The following is a 17,454-nucleotide window of genomic DNA, read 5'->3' as shown; positions in this document are numbered from 1 at the left end:
ACTTCATTCTTTTACACAGTTTACCCATTACTAAAGGGTAAAGTGAGGAAGGATTGCTTTAGTAAGAAAATGATTGGATAAGTGTAACACTGATTTGTGACAAATATTTTTATACACTGAAAATACTAAAAATATTGCTTCCAGACATAGTTATTCAAAAAATGCTCCATAGGCTGAACTTTCATGCATATGTAGGAAGAAGATAAGATTATTACAGAATGAAACACTATGTTAAAGCTTTCCTACACTGTAAAGAATGGCTTCTTGCTTTCCTCCTCATTTCAGTCATTAGAATAATTCCCATCTGGGTACAAATGTTAAATATTTAAATCAACAATCAACAAACCAAACCAAACAAACAAACAAACAAAAACCCTAATACTGTATTGGATTTTCCTATGATCCTGCTGTTCTTTCAAATAAAGGTAATTACTAAAGATACTTTTTGGTGCTAACTTTGAGAAGATACTATTAAAATGTTTGTAATGTACAAACAATACTTTCAAATGGGCCTATTCAGTTCTCTATCTTCTTAACTACAGTCACTGTGATTAATTGTGTAATAATAATGCATGATGATATGAGCAGAAATCACAGATTTACTACAGTAGTTTTACTACTAAAACTACAGAGTAGTTTAGCTGAAGGCTTACAGCCTGAGAGAAGACAGATTTGTATTTTCTTATTTTAATACTATCTGAAATTTGAGGCAGTGGGCTTAGATCTAGATAGACAGGCATGAAGAGCTAACTGGCAGAGCTTCAACAGTCCAAAACAGCCACATTGTTTAATTCTTGCATTAATAATTAAAACATGCAAGTAGACCTGAGAGTTAATAAGCCGAGAAAACTCCAGAATTAGGCATTTCTAAGTGGATTTGGTTAATACATGAAATATTTCAATGTTTACTCAAGCACTGAATGGAACTTGCAATCAATCTTTTGATTCTAAGGTGTGTCACTGTACTATTCTCATGACCATAGGCCTCTGAATGTTTAAGTATCAAGAAAAAAGCAGTATTAAAATAAGGTAAAAAAGTCAGTTCTTAGCAGCCTTATAAGAAAAATATGGCACACTGCCAGTCATACTTTTTGAAGGGTCCATGACGAGACAGCAGTAGGCTATATGCATATCAGCAGTTTCCCCATATATGAGGAGTATTTATTAAATCTATATTTCATGTACATACACTCGCCTCCTTGTTTGTCACAGTGAATTTACGAGTTATGGTTTATTCAGTCTGAAGAATTTAGGCTTCAGAATGGAAAATGAGTAGAAAAACCTCTTTAGCATTACAGGAAAATATAAATTTAGGACTCTCCGAGCCCTTACAGTGGTATATATCCTGCCTTCGGTCATCTCAAGTGAATTTACTGTGGTCCATTACATGACAGTCACAACAACTAAATTACAGTACCTCTCCATTAAATAACAAAGATATGATTGATAGTGTACTTTACATTCTCAAGGCTGCTTTCTAACCCCCTAAGTGGATAATTGTCAGTTATTGTTTTTAAACTGTTAGCCTTGTATGACTTTATTAAAAATTTACAATCCAAAACATTACTAAAGTAGTATCTGTAATCATAGGACTAACACAAAAGAAACAAAATCCAGAAATGGTTTGGAATATGTGTTGAGTTTGTAATAAGATTATGTATGTGCCTTCTATTTCAAGTAGTTTTGTCTTCAAGCAGCTATGGAACTGAAAAATCCTGTTTGTACTACTCTTTTTCTTTACTAGATTCCTCCAGACATGGTGACAACTAACAAGAAATACATCTATTCGTAAGCAGGTATTTTGAACAGAACATACATGTCATTGTTTGGAAAACAATACAAAGACAAGGAGAAAAGATACTCCCAAACACTTTATCCTAGGAGGGTAAATTATAAAATACCATGGTGATCAAAAGTGGATGCCTGTGTACAGAATACCTGATGTAGACTGGATACAGGGCCATTTGTCTGTCTTGACTCCACCACACATGGTATGATCTCCAGTCTCACTGAGGAGAAGAGAATTCTACATTACTAATAAGAGAGGGTGGAGGAATGCCTCAAATAACAAATCCTTCTGAAAGTAGAACTGGGCCTGTTCCAGTGCCTGATCACTCTTTTGGAGAAGTTTTTCCTAATACTGAACCTGGCGCAGCTAAGCAATCCCAGTTTCATCAGATAGTCCTCATAAGCCTTGTGCTCCAGACTCCTCGCCAGCTTTGTTACCCTTCTCTGGAGGTGCTCAGAGCCTTAATGTCTGTCTTATAGTGAGGGACCCAAAAGTGATCACAGTACTTGAGATGAGGCCTCACCAGAGCTGATACAGGGAATGCAGTTAAAGCAGAGTGTTCAAGACCTTGCCTGTCAAAGTTTTTAGTATCCCAAAGGATATTCTAAAACCTCTGTGTGTGCTTATTATGGAGGAAAAATAAATAAATCTAGCCAAAACTTCCTCTGCTTCAGCTTGTATCCATTGCTTCTTATCCTTCCAGAGTGCATCTCCAAGAAATGTCTGGATCCACTTTCTGTACAGCCTACCATTACGTAGTTGTCCACAACCTGTTAGCTTTCCCCTAAGTCTACACAAACCCACTGTAATTAAAAGGATCCAGTAAGACAGCTGGGGAAAGGCTATGTTTTCTTTAATACAAGTTTATTTCATGCAAGGTAGTAAAAAAAAAGAAGTGATGGCATATATCATTTGGGTTATGGATTTGTAATCCATACTTTACTATGTGAGATTGTGATGATAGCTAAATGCGGGTCTTTTTAGTACTATATCTCAAATGTGAACAGTTTAATGACTACTTTCACTATTATTTTATCCTCTGTACTAGAACATTTTATTCAGAAGAACTTTTTTAGTATAGTGAGATAGTACCATTTTAGACATGTATCGAGAAACAATGTCCTCAAAATACCCAGTTACGGAAACTATTCCTTTCAAATTTCCAAAAGACATGATCTGGCTACAAAAAGCAGAGAGCTACAGAATTGGCATGACATTTCTCTCTGGAAACAATTATTTTGTTCTCTTAAAGTTCCAATGTTTCTTTGAGGGAAAAAAAAAATCTAGAGGAAAATATATTTGTGTATAAAGGTATCTTAAAAGTTATCTGTCTACCATGTGAAAGTGCAAAAGAGTGGATGAAGGCAGGATGTGAATGATATCAGGTAGGCAAATGAGCAACAATTGTACATTATTTTCACAGAATAAAAATAAGTCAGTGAAATAATTATGAAGCAGAGTGAAAACAAGCAAGAAGAATTATGTCATCAGAATATGAAATTCATTGCCACATGATGCTGTGGTATCTAAAGCTTAAAAAGGATTAAACAAATTTGTGAAGGATTGGACTATTAAGGGCTATTAAATCCATCAGCTTGAGAAGTTTGTCAGAAGAATGATAGAAGCTGAAGAGCTACAGCAGAAAAACACTAATTTTGTACCTGCCCTGTCTCTTACGCTCTTTCAGTTCAGGCTAGAAGGGCGTTTGATCTCATGCAAGGATGATAGTTCTTTCAGAGATGTCAGTAATAGATCGCTGTCTTTGGACTTTGCTAGGGCACTGTGTCATTGGTTTGCAATCTATCGCCATGCAAGTCAGGGTCTACAACTTGTTCTGCAAGATGCCGTGAGATGGCTGTAAACAGCAGCGCATACTGGCAGGACATACTGCATAACAGGAGTGTGTTAGTAACAATCATTTACAGACTCAGACAAGCATAAGCCTTCTTCACTCAGAATGATATAGCCATCAAATCAAGGGAATTGTTCATAATATCCTTAGATGATGGTAAAGAGCATTCAACCGTATTTTATGTTCTGTGATCTGTGTGTACATTTAAATATGGGACAGAACAGGCAAAAAAAGTAGGGTTCACCTTATTGAGGATGAGCAGTCTGCATTATAAAACTATGCCTTCTTTTACTCTTTAACATTATACATGCAATTAGTAGATTGGTGTGCATTTTTTCCATCCATCCTAAACTCCATATATGTAAAAATCCTTCAAATTCTTGGAGAGTAACAATTTGATTCTTGTCAGCCACAACCTCCAAATGCATGCCTAATACTCCTCCTAGTATCCAACATCAAGATAAGTACAACCTGACCTTCAATAGTACTGATTTCCTCTGTAAAATATGGATATTTTAAAAAGAAAATTAACTTTGTCAGGCATCATTATATGGCAGAGTTACCAAGAAAATCTTCAGAGTCCAACAATCATGATTTATGAGTTGAGCTGAGTTCAGACACCTGGAAAATAAAAAGCATCATGGTTAGGTCTTGTACAGTTTGCTAGTACATTAGTTATAATATTGTTGTCATTGAGAGCCACATGTGTAGTTATGCTGTGGAAATGATACTTATTTCTACCAGCCAATTTAATTCACATCCTATATATCAAAGGAACATCATAAATTACATCACAGAGCAAGAAGGTACAAAATTGTAGTGCAACACCTTACCCAGGAAAGACTGACTTCAAACCTATGAAATTTAATTGAACAGAAACCCGGAAATCTACATAATCCAGGATGTACGTACTGTTCTTCTGATTTCTCAGTCATTTCTCAAATCTTTTTTAACACAGCTGTATCTAGAACCTTCAAGTAAAACAAACAAACAAACAAAAAAAAAAATTAAGTAAATTTTGCCATCTTCATTGTCTTGTTCTATTGGTGTGCACTGTCTATTAAAAGTGTTATGTCAGACCTTGACAGGAGAAGTAAAACCATTTGAAGAAGTAGGCTAACAACTAAACAAGCTGGGCAGTTGTGTGATAGTGGTGGAAGCACTGCATGTGTCTAGACCCCAAATTTGTTTTCGAAGACGGGAAACATCTTGCAAGCAACAAGCTCATCTTGCAAATAACAACTGAAAACGTAAATTTTGTCTGTCCACTATTTAGCACACTACAGACAGCCAAATGATCATGATTCTAGACAGACATGCTTTGGCTAAGAGTACAAGACAGTTTCATAGACATTGACAGTGTTGGATACATAGTATTGCTTTTTTTAAACGTATAATTAAGAATGGGTCATTCACTTATGGAACAGAATAGAGGATTGTTAAAAAGCAAATAAGTTAGAAAAAGTTATTAATAAATGCTGGAAAGAAAATAGACTTTTGTATGTCAGAGAAATTTAGCAGAAATACTGACTCTTGTAAAGAATGTCAGCCAAAGGGGACTTTTCCAGGGACATTTCTTTCTTCAAAGTATTTTCTTCAGATGCCAACATGTGTTCCAACAGTCAGCCATCAGAGTAGCTGCATTTCAAACAGTGACCACAATGAACTCCAGTACAGAAAAAATGCTTCAGTCAGCTTTCATAGGTCATTTCAGTGCTCCAAGTTCTGTGGGAGATCAAAATAGATAATGAGAACATTGTATTACAATAAGGAAAGTTTACAGGTTTTTCTCACATAGAGAAAAACAAGATTGATTTTATTTATTTGTTTGTTTGTTTGTTGATACTAAGAATATATGCAGAATTCAGATCTGGATATTTCTGAAAACAATTCAAGCTCTCTGTCTACACATATTATTATTAAAGAGACATTAATTAAAATAATATCCTACTGTCTTTTTCCTGGAAATATATTACAGAAAATGACTGTGATACAGGGAATCTTCATTGACAGTTTTATTTATGTTTTGAACATACATCTAGTATAAATATTTAGTACATATATTTTGTGTATTTATTTTTAGTACTATACTCAATTTTGTATACATAATCACTTTCCAGTTTTTCAGTCTTTTCATACAGAGATGCTTTGATACTTTCAATCTTTCCTTGACATTTCAGCCTTGAACTCTGGCTGATAAAGTTGCCCTTGATTTCTCTGGATGAGAAGAACATGTATAAATTAGAACAGATTTTTTTCTATGTAGAAATTTTAGAAATGGCACATAGTATAAATTTGGAAATTTTATCAACTTGCGGACTAATCCCTGTTTTCAATATCTGGTCAGAACTGCCCAGCATACTCCACAAAATTACTGAGTATGAGCTTTTGAATTTCACCAGAGCACACAGGTACATAAGTGGTCAATGTTGCTTTAAAAGTTTACTCAGTAAACATTGTAAATAATATTCATATTTCCACAAAAGCAGCACATTCACTGGTTATCCATCATTTGCATCACAATCATGATTACATTTCACTCTTCTATCTACCTTTCAACTTTGTTTTACACTAAATATTTATGTTCTTGGAATACTATCTGGAAGATGAATATTCCCTACAATTATTGTAAAAGTAATTCAAAAATATGGAGTTTATAATATTTCTGATTTTCTGGAAAAAAAAAAAAAAAAAAAAAAAAAAAAAAAAAAAAAAAAAAAAAAGATAAATATCCTTTTCCTATCTCTATGAAAACAAATAGGAATTGTAGATGCCTTTGGTGTGTTAAACCACATTAAACCACACTTCAGCAAAATTCATGATCACAGGAATCATAGTATATTGGAGAATGTGTGCTATAGCCCTCCCTGTACAATAAGTCTGCAGATGCTCTGAGTCTGTTCCAGCCCTAACAAACAAAATCTGGAACTTGAACTCAAACTATAATAGCTTATGTTTTCAGCTTGACTACATCTTGTTCTAGCCTTAAATGTCAGTCAAGATAGTATCTATTGCATAAGTAGATATTAAAACAACCTTTAGAATCAAAAGTACAGTCTTTACAGTTCTGAATAAATCAATCTTTTGAAGAGAATCTTGAATGTACATATTTATACAATGATCCATATAATTATTTGGCACTGGGCTAGTGTGAATAATAGCATTTCCAGTTGCAAGTTGGTCCCTTTATACTAAGGTAGGGATGAAATTAATAAATAAATAAATCTCTACATATTTATTAAAGCTATAACTGTTAAGTTTCACTTTGCATATATCTTCTCCTTTTCAACAAAATCTACCTTTGTATCCTTTTCAGATATTCTTCTTTCCAATCAAGATTGAAAATCCTGTTCAGTCTTTTTTTCCATTCCAAATGACACTGTCCAGCTCTTAGTTAATTTCTGTTGAGCAGTAAAGTTTTCATCTGTAAGTACGTATTAAGAGACTGGGACTTTGCAGGTTTCTTACACAAAGGAAATCAGTTGTGATGGTTTTGTGGTTTTTTTGTTTTCATAATCCACATCATAACATCATGTAGTGCACTGGGAGTTAAAGTGTTAATGCTCCAATTCTGGGTACCCATCCCTACACATCACGGAAGTCATAGGATCTGGCCCTTCCAGGTGGGGCTGTCTCTTACTGCCTTGCACTGGATGCTAGAGGGCGCTTTCCTAGTTGCACTAAGCTTTTCAGGTTTGACTCAGTCTCAAGAACTCTCTCTTCCTCCTATTTTATTTGATTTATTAGTCTTAATTTCAATTAGATTGTATGATATTGTGTTATCTTGCATTCTGATATCATAGTTAGTAAAATAAGTTTTCCTCCATAGATTGTTGCCGCAGTTTTGTGTTTTTTTGTTTTTTTTTTTTTTACCTTCCTTGAGCCCAGCTCCCATCTCCCTATCCCTTATCCATTTTCCTTCCCATTTTGTGGGACTGGGAGGGGGGGGGGGAGGGGGGCGACCCAGGAGCCTACTGCACCCCTGTCACAGGCATAGGTTGATCTAGTTAACTCCATGACATCAGTGCGTAATGGAATAGGACTTTGGATGTGATGATCCACTTAAGCTAGGTCTTAAACAGAATAACATAAATTCATGCAAACTGATCAATTTCCAATCACAAAGCCCAGTCTAGGTCTGCAATCAAGGTTAAATTAATTAATTGATGTGACATATGTGAACGCTTCCAATTTGTACCTCCATATGACAAGGCAGGAAGAATTAGAATGAATGAGTTATTCCCAGTTTCCTTTCTGACATGAAAAATCAAAAACTGGTTTGTTTGTTCTTTTTGGGTTTTTATTTTTTGTTTGTTTTCATATTTTTGTTTTGTTTTACTTTCTATGCTTAATCTCAATCATAGAAACATAACTGTATTATTTATTTGGTGTACTAACATAATCCAGATATGTTGTGTTTTTCCCATATTATATTCTGTTAAGAAATAATTCAGATTTTTTTTTCCACATAAGTAGAAAAACTCAGATGTATTAAGATCCTTCATTATCTCACTAACTAGAATTTGATTATTTCTCTAAAATCTTTGAAAAGTTTTCCTTGAGTATGACAAAACAAAAAGCTATTGATGTCACCTTCTATCCTTCTGAGAGAAAATTTTGCCTAGATTCCTTGACTTGCAATATAATTCCTAAGCTCAGCATCAAGTATCTTATTATTTGCTAGTCATAATATATTTGTTGGCCTTCTGAAACACAATTTTAATGCCAAAATTATATGATTTTAAAGATTAAAAGACAAATATTTTTCCTATCTGTTTTTGCAGAAGAAAACAAATAATTTAGCTAGATAATAGCAGATTTGTTTCTACCTGCTTTGTATGTTTATCAGTATCAACACTTCATTTGGATACCCCTCTAAATTCCAGAATGCATCTAATGACCAGTCCTCATGCCTCTTTCCACTGCAAGGTAAAAGAAGACTTTCTGAAGACTTACAGCCATTCAAATAGTTCATCTAGTTCAATCCCAGTTTTCTGTAGTTACATCTTCATTGCTAGGAAACAACATGAGTTACAAATTGAGAAAAATGTTTACTCAGTCCTAATCGTGAGTGTGGGTCAATAACTGAGATCCCAAAACAATTCAATAGTACTGGAATAGGCAAGCACCCCCTTCTGGGCCATGTACACTTCAGCATAGTGAATGCAAGGATGAAGGAGCCCTTATTGGTAACCTTTCCAGCATGAAAAATCAAATGCAATTTACCATATTAGTGGGCTTAGTCTCTGTCTGATTATCTGGCGCCACAAAGATGTGACCCATGCCTATGCCTCTGGTTTTTAATAAACACATTTGCTGGGTCCAATAGTTTGGCAATTTGTACAGTAAATTAGATGTAATTTGCCCTGAATGCCACTGGTTTCTCAGATAGTTTGCAGCAATGCTAGGCAGCTCAGCTAAGAAAAAATATGTAGCCTGTGCAACTGAATCAGTCTGAAGAGCAGATTTCCTTGCTAGAGCCCTCTGCTGCCTGCTTCAGGTTCAGGCTTTCAATTCCTCCAATTTCCACAGCCTCCTACTTATCTTCTTTAGTCTCCCTCCACAGTCCTGTCTGCTATCCTATTGCTCCCTCTCACTTTTTATATAAGATGTACAATGTTAAAGGTCTGACTAGTAATAAATATGCTTGTTTCTCCCATTGAAATTGAGGAGATTTCTGCAGACTATCCAACAAGGAGCTTCAACATGTATCAATTTTGACTCTCCCCTAGTGTTTCCATGATATGAAAGGATTTTTGGTTACCTGTCAATTTAATAAACTGTTCTGACAAACTAATAAAGATATATATATACATCTTCTTCAGGATTTTATTCTATTGCATTTTATTTTGTTTTATTTGGTAGCCTATTCTTCCTTGCTACCCAACAGGGAACCTAGATGTCTGCTGCTTGTTCAGGCTAGCTTGAATAACCTGTGAGACCCACTGGCATTTTTAAAAATTCTTCTTCTTGGCTACTTTTGGTTCCATTCCTAAATAAAATTAAATAAAATGTTTGGATGCCATCTAAAAAAGTTACCTTAGGACATCTTGTCAAGGAAGATACTTTAAACGTTATCCTCCAAGAAGACAATAAGGCCAGCTGCCTAGCTGAAGTGCCTCTACACCACAGCATGCAGTTTGGGAAGCAAACAGGAAGAGCTGGAAGCCAACATGCTGCTGGAAAACCGTAATGTAGTTCCATCACTGAAACCTGGTGGGATGATGCACATAACTGAAGTGTGGCTATTGACAGCTGCAAGCTGTTCAGAAGGGACAGGCTAGGAATAAGAGGAGTAAGTTTGGGTGTTGCCCTCTATATCAAGAAAGGAATAGAGTGTGAAGAGCTGTCCATGAAATGGCTGAGTAAGTTGAAAGCCAGTGGGTGAGAAACAGAGTCTGAAGCAAGAAAGGGAGACTTCTGAGTGTTATCTGCTATAGATCACCTGATCAGGAGCCTGTTGAAGAAGCCTTCTTCCTCCAGCTACAGAAGGCATCACGACTGCAGGGTCTCATCCTGCTGGAGGACTGGAGGACCAACCAGATGTGCTGAAAAAGTAGCATGGAGGCTACTGAAATTCAATGAGGATAAATTATTGAGCCAAATAATAGACAGCCCTGTGCCGGTCTGCCTAAACCAAATGCCGAGCAACTTGATCTAACTGTAAATGTTCCAGCTCATTGCTGGAGAGCTGGATCAGATGACCTTTAAATGAGAGGGTCTGTAGCAGTTCTACTATTCTATTATCCCAAGTAAATGTGGGACATTTGTGATCCTGTTCTCTTACTTTCTGGACTGTACTTCTTCTTTTTCCTTCTCTTCTCTGCTAACCTTTCTTCCTCACTTTCCTTCTGTTCAGTTGCTCCTCTTCCTCTCCCATCTGGTCTTGGCTTTCATTTCTGTGTTTCCCTTCTCTAGCTACAGGCATATCTCCTCCTCCCTTCTGAGATCAACGCACTGCTGTGTGAAACAGAGCTGTTTCTCTGAGTAGTGTTGTAGCAGCTTTCCAATATTGTTTAAAGACAGTAACATAAACATTAAAATAAAATAAAATTATAGAACAGATAATATTTAATATGAAATACTAATAGGGGTAAAGTCACTTTAAAGTGGCACTTTATAGTGCCACAGTATTTTGTAGAATTGAATAAAGAAGAAATAAAAAAGACATGCCACTTTTTTTTTTTTTTTTTTTTTCCCCTAGGTTATTTTTTTCCTATAATTACCGATAACCCGCTACTAGGCTTCAAGGACAAAAATAACAGACTGTCTAGATATCAAACCAGAACTACTCTTTTTCGCTGGCAGCAGTTTGGAAAGATGATTCCTCAAGGTACCTGAAGTCTATAATTGTCAGATCAGTCATTCCCATGGAGAAGTCCAGGCAGGTGGTATCTACTCTGTGATTATGTCTTTTTTTTTTTTTTTTTTTTTTTTTTTTTTTAAGTTGGTTTCACATCATCCGCAAAAGCCAAATCTGATGAAATGGAATATTTGTATTTTGGGGAGAGAGAAGTGTATTGGAAGGGGTTAGCTCTATCTACACTGGTGCAAGCATTGGCAACTTCTGTGTTTAATTTCTCATTTCCAACCATTTTCTGAGGGTTTTCAGGGGGGAAATGTGTAAAGGCCCCAGGTGGGAAACAGGTCCCTACATGCAAGGTGCTGTACAAACACATTAAATTCCCTGACTTGAAGATCTTACAGTGTAAGCAGAGAGGATGAGGGAGAGGCTGGAGGGTAGAGGCAGAATGAGCACAATCTTTGTTTTACAGCAAACAGCTAAATTAAATGTTGTCCCCAGTGGGCTAAAAGAAATCTAAGGTAGAAATGGACATCAAACATCGATTACCTGAACCTCAGTGTTTTGCTCATAAAGCAGTTTAGTCTTCAGGCAAAATCTGGCCTCAGGTTTGATCTTTCAATAACATTTTTCACTTTCTTATCATTTTCAGAAGCAATGAACTTTCAACTGATGCATTGTAAGGTAGACCAGGCACAAAGGAAGAGCAATTCACTGCCCATTCATATGCAGCCGTCTCTTGTGCAGAGCACAGCAGGTATGTAAGAGCTACCTAGCCATACTACTGAGAATAAAGAAGACAGTGTTTAGCAGATACCTGGGCGGAATGACTAGCAGGTGGGGTCTAACCTTCATTCCGGAACAGAAGTGTTATCATATTTTTAATGATCATAGATTAGACAAAGGACATACACAGACTCCCTCTCTCTTTTTCTCTGTGTGCATCTGTGTGTGGGAATAAGATCATGTCTGTCTCTGACAGCTGGGCCATGCCTAGGAGAGTAGAATAAGTGATCTGCTAATAGAGGATAGTAAAAAGCTCCTAGAGATCAAAAGATAGCAGACTGCGCCTTTTCTTTCTCGTTTCTTCTTTCTCTCGTTTTCTTCTTCTTTTTTTTTTCTTTTTTCTTTTTTTCTTTTTTTTTTTTTTTTCTTTTTTCTTTTTTCTTTTTCCCCTAAGCCGAAAGAAGCAGGGATCTATTCTCAGCTTTACCGTTTAAGATGGGTGATTTGTCTCGTAATTGTGTTCGCTGACTGCAGCAGATGGATTCATTACTAGGGCTGGTCAGAAATCTTTCAACACAATGTGTTTTTGTGTGTGTGTGAAAATGATGAATCATCAAAACTGAAACTTTTCATGAAGATACAGAGGAAACTTTTGTCACAGAAGTTTTCTCAGCTCCCCACTGGGACTTGTGATTAAAACCAGAGAAAGCAAAAGCTTCTCATCTTAGGGTAACCTGGAAGACAGGATATGTGGGCAGTGAGATTTTCGGTTTCTCTCTTATTCTGGGCTGTTTCTTTTTTGAATGAAGTGTGGTAGTTACTTTATTATAAAATTATGCAGCACATTTCCTTAGGTATGTGTGAGTACATATAGAAATGCAAAGTGAGTAGAAAAGCTTTAATAAGAGGCACTGAGAGAAAGATGATGGCATGCTGAACACTATTAAACAAATGCAGGCAATGTTGCCAGCTAAAGCCACCATTTGCCTTTTTGAAGTCAGAAAAGCATTTGCGATCTACAGAGGGAACAGCTTGCTCATTGCAGACCCTTTCACCCTAATCCACCAGATCCCACTCCTTTTGTTTCAACTGAAATTATCAAAATAATCCAGAATGAAGAATGCTCAAGGAAGAGTTTTGAAGGTAAAGTCACTTAGCTCATGACCACCGCTGAAGAGTAAAATTTTACAAGGAAAGGAGGTCAAATGCCTAGTTATCTGCTCATGTTTACATGCTGTTAAAACCCTTTCTCCTCTGAGTGAGTGTTTAACTTGTATATAAACTACTGCTGATTGTACTGCTGCCTTTGGGAACCAATCTTATGCATGACTTAACCTGTGCATATAGAAGTTTGTCTTGGTCCTCTTTAGCAAATGTTCAGTGTAGGCTCTAATCAGAACAGAGAGACATGCTTCCAACAGGAGCTACAACCATCAAGAGACTTTAGAAGACAAGCAGGACACCAAATGCCTTTTTTAAATAGGACAAGGCAGCTTGCTAATGAGTAGGAACTTGGCCCTGAGGTTTCAGCCTATGACAGTCATGTAAATAGCAATCCTGCTGTTGTAATTGGAGGAGGAAATTAATATTAAGACTGTCCAATCAGTAGGAACAATAATGAGGAACAACTAAAAGATTACTGAGCAGTAAAATGCTAGACTGGGATTTATGGGGAACGGAGTAGAAAGGAATTGGTGTCAAGTCTTCTTTGCTAATAAATGGCATGAGAATCAAAAGAAAAGTGTCTTACTAGCAGAACAGAAACAAGAAGAGGTAAACAAAATTGGCAGAAAAGATGTTGTTAATCTTAGAAAAAAAATGAGTCGTTCCAAATTACTACAAAGACTTATTCTATCCACCATCCCCAACACTTCTTTCACATCATTCACAGCACAGTTGAGAATTTTGCATTTCTTCCCTCTTTCATTCTTTCCGCGGAAATTTACTTTTAATGTAGAAATACCTTCTCTTTAAGGAAAAGTAATTCTGTAACTTACAGTTGGGATACATCATTTTTCTAGACAATTTGTAACATGCAAATTGTACGAAGCTTATTTTCCAGGTTGATTAATATACACAATCCTTTGTAAAGTGTAAGTTGGATCAAAGTATTCTAAAAATTCTGAATTTGAATTACCAGTAAGATTCAAGTTATTTCTGCTCCTTCCCACAAGTTTCTTGAAACAACAAATAGAAGAATATTCTCTGTGTTTTAAAAATTATAGAGCTGTTTATTTTAGAATATTTATCATAGTATTTTCAACATTTTTTAATTCAAGGACTATCTTAAGCTTGGTACAACTTAGCAGGTGTTACAATGGTTTTCATTTCACAAAGAAATAAAAATTTGGCTGAATTTTGTGCATTTATTATTATTCCCTCACATTGCCTTTTTTTTTTCTTTTTTCTTTTTTTTTTTCTTACGTAGATTTGCATGTTTATCTAATGCAGCAATAAAATGTGAGGGTTTTGTGAACTATCGTTTTGATGTTTTATAAATTAGCCCAAATCACAGAGAAACACTGACTGCTGTTTATTATCTTTTACTATAAAGCCAGCACAAGCTATTCCCTGCCCCTCCTTCCCCCAGAGTCTGTTTTTATAGCTATGTCCAAATGTAAATGTTAGAAGACATTTGGCTTTAATCCATGTTATCTTGGAGCCATCCCCTTACAGTTAAAGGTGCCAGCTAAAGCCTGATTTTCTTTCACAATTTTATATATTTACATTGGCAAAAACTTATAAGTATATTGTGTATGGACAAAACTTTGCACTACATGATCACTCCTTATTTGCATTTTTAATAGTCTCCATTAGACAGACTCCAAACTAATTAGCCAAGCATCTGTAATAGAAAAATTATGTTTGCTATTTTCAGAACTAAGAAACTAATGGCTAAACTACTACTAGAACAATTGAGCAATAAGAAAAATAGTGTGTTAAGATTGGCAATATAGCTCTTGCCATAAATCACTGCAATAATTATTTCTATCTAAAAATATTGCAGATGATTTAAAAAAAAAAAAAAAAAAAAAAGACAAATTACACATTATTTCTGTGTGCTCCACAATAGGTACTCCAGAGAATAAACAAACAAACAAAACTGCATGGTGTACATATATGTTAAGTTAATCAATAAGGGTATATTGGTGTCGTGTTTGTTTTTGTTATTATTTTTATTATTTTGGCATAACCTTAGTTTTTACTACGACAAAATCTGTTCTTAGGAAAAATAAGCTCATAAATTTTAGCAAAATTTCAGCTACCAAATTTTCACTATATTTACATATTTTTTAACTGCATGGATTAGATATCCTCGAAAAATTGATGAGACATTTGCTTACTAACTTAATATGTGAAAGTCCTGAAGTGTATTTTGTGCCTAAGTCTCTTAGATGAAGATCTGTTTCTTTGGCTATCGTAAGTTATCCTACTTCCATCCAGCTAAGTTGCTAAGTGGATGAAAGGGCATTAAACACTCATGTTCTGATAACAGAATTTTGTTCCAAGTAATTTAAGTTTTCAGAACTTTATTCAGCATTTAATTTCAGTTTTCTGTGATCCAGAATGACAGAAGTTGTCAAAAAGGGAATTATTTCAAAGTATCCGCTTCAACAAATAAAATATGCAGTAGACTAATTGGACAGCACAATTTTTGCTAATATATTTGTTCTCAGAGTCCACCTCAGCCATTAGAATGCTAAAACTCCATATAATGAATTGAATGATTACTTATGACATAGTGTTCACAAAGTAAAACTGTTTGGGAGTTTTCAAATCAAATTTGTTCCACTGCCATTTCAACATTCTAGAAATAAAATAAAATAAAATAAAATAAAATAAAATAAAATAAATCAACACCTTCTATGGATCATTAACAAATTATTTAAATTTCATAGAATCATAAAATCAAATGATCAATGAGTTTCACCCCCCCTGCTGGTGCAGGGTTAACAATGACTAGACCAGGCTTCCCAAAGCCACATCCAGCCTGGCCTTGAATGCCTCCGGGGAATAAATATATAATAAAATAAATATGAAATATAAAGTATAAAATAAATATAAAATAAAATAAATCAACACTTTCTATGGATCATTGACAAATGATTTAAATTTCCAGTCAATTTGGATAACCTTAGTGGTTGAAATGGGTTTTTCAGTTGTTCTGAGCAATAATTCTCATAAAAGAATCAAATGAAAAAATAAACAAAGACAAACAAGGAAGAAAAATGACTTTCTCTGAGAGATCTTGGAATGTAAATGGTTTCTCGTTTTATAATTCAGTCCCTTCAAAAACTGCTGTTATTTTAACATATTTGCTTTCTTCTTCAAGCTATGTATGTCCTCCGAAGTACACTATAATTGCTCAAAAATATTACATACTTGTTTTTATAATATTAAAATATAAATCAGAGTTCACACATTTATCTTGCTTTGCTTTTTTTAGACAATATATTGAAAATTTTAATTTTTTTTGCCCTCTGCAAAAGTGGAACAAAACACTATTATTTAAGAAATTCATAATATTTTTTTCAAATTTTACTAATGGAATTATTAATTTAGTAAAGCCATGTAAGATTTGATTTCTTTTTTTTCGACAGTGAGAGTGGGAATAGTAAAATTTGTTACTAAAAAAATGTAATACTTTTCTTCACTTATGTACATTACTACACAAATTCAGTTAACTTTGTAATGAACTTAGTAATATGCTTAAAGCTATGGAACTAAATAATTATATATTTGCAAAACTAATGGAATTCCCTAACTATTCTAATGTAAGGGAAACTTAATGTTAAGATCATGTGCAAGTATTTTAAAAATGTGGTCTTATTATCCAGCTAAGCATCAGCAAGAGATATAATATTTTTAAACATCTTTTACTCTTGAAATAGTATCACATCAAGTATAAGCCTGTATAAACTTGCCATTACAAAGTACCTTAGGACTCATTTAGCACCTAAGTTTTCTGTAATTTGTTCTGTTTTTCTTACTTAGTCTCTTCATAAATTACAAGATTATTCAACAGAAGAAAGCATTAAAACAACTGTTAAGGAAATTCAAGTTTCTAGACATGTAATAGAAAAGCTAACCCCCAGATCTTCAAAAGACACTTTCTGTGGTACTTACTGAATATAGCCTTGCATTACAGTAAAAAGAAATAAAAAATAAATAAAAATTTAAAGAGTTCTGATTTGCAACTCCATTGTATGCCAGCACTGGATCCTTGCATACACAAAGGCTGCTTCAAAAGTAATGCCTCCTGTTTTGTTACCTTGGCCCACAATGCCAGAAGCAGATGTTGGCAGAATGGCAATAAAGGTTGAATCTTTACACCAATATTCCATTACATTTTGTTGTCATGCAACAAATGGAGCAGAAGGGTAGTCTGACAAAATGGTGTCTGACATGGAAGTGCTTGTGAAGCAAAGGTGGGTCACTGAATTTCTCCATAAAGAATAAATTGTATCCATTTGCATTCATCCACATGTGCTGAATGTTTATGGAGACCAAACGGAGGATGTGAGTTCAGTGAGGTGGTTGATGGTGCATTTCAGTACTTATGACAGTTACAGGTTCCCCTCCACTGGTCAGATTTTTATCAGTGTGGCATGCAGTCTTCTGTCCATCTCTCACACAATTCAGAGTGCATGGTGGTGACTGTGCTGAAAAACAGTGTTTTGTAGCTGAGAATTTGCTCTATCAAATACTGCTACTGTGTTCTTTGTATGTGTTGTAGTTTCCATGAAAATAAACAACTGCCATTACTTTTGGAGCAACATACAT

Source organism: Centrocercus urophasianus, unplaced genomic scaffold (assembly GCF_019232065.1).
Source record: "Centrocercus urophasianus isolate 14NV4802_14NV808 unplaced genomic scaffold, USGS_Curo_1.0 seq_35, whole genome shotgun sequence".
Taxonomy (NCBI): Eukaryota; Metazoa; Chordata; class Aves; order Galliformes; family Phasianidae; genus Centrocercus; species Centrocercus urophasianus.
The sequence above is the reverse complement of the archived record's forward strand: the minus strand, read 5'-3'. Positions refer to the sequence as shown.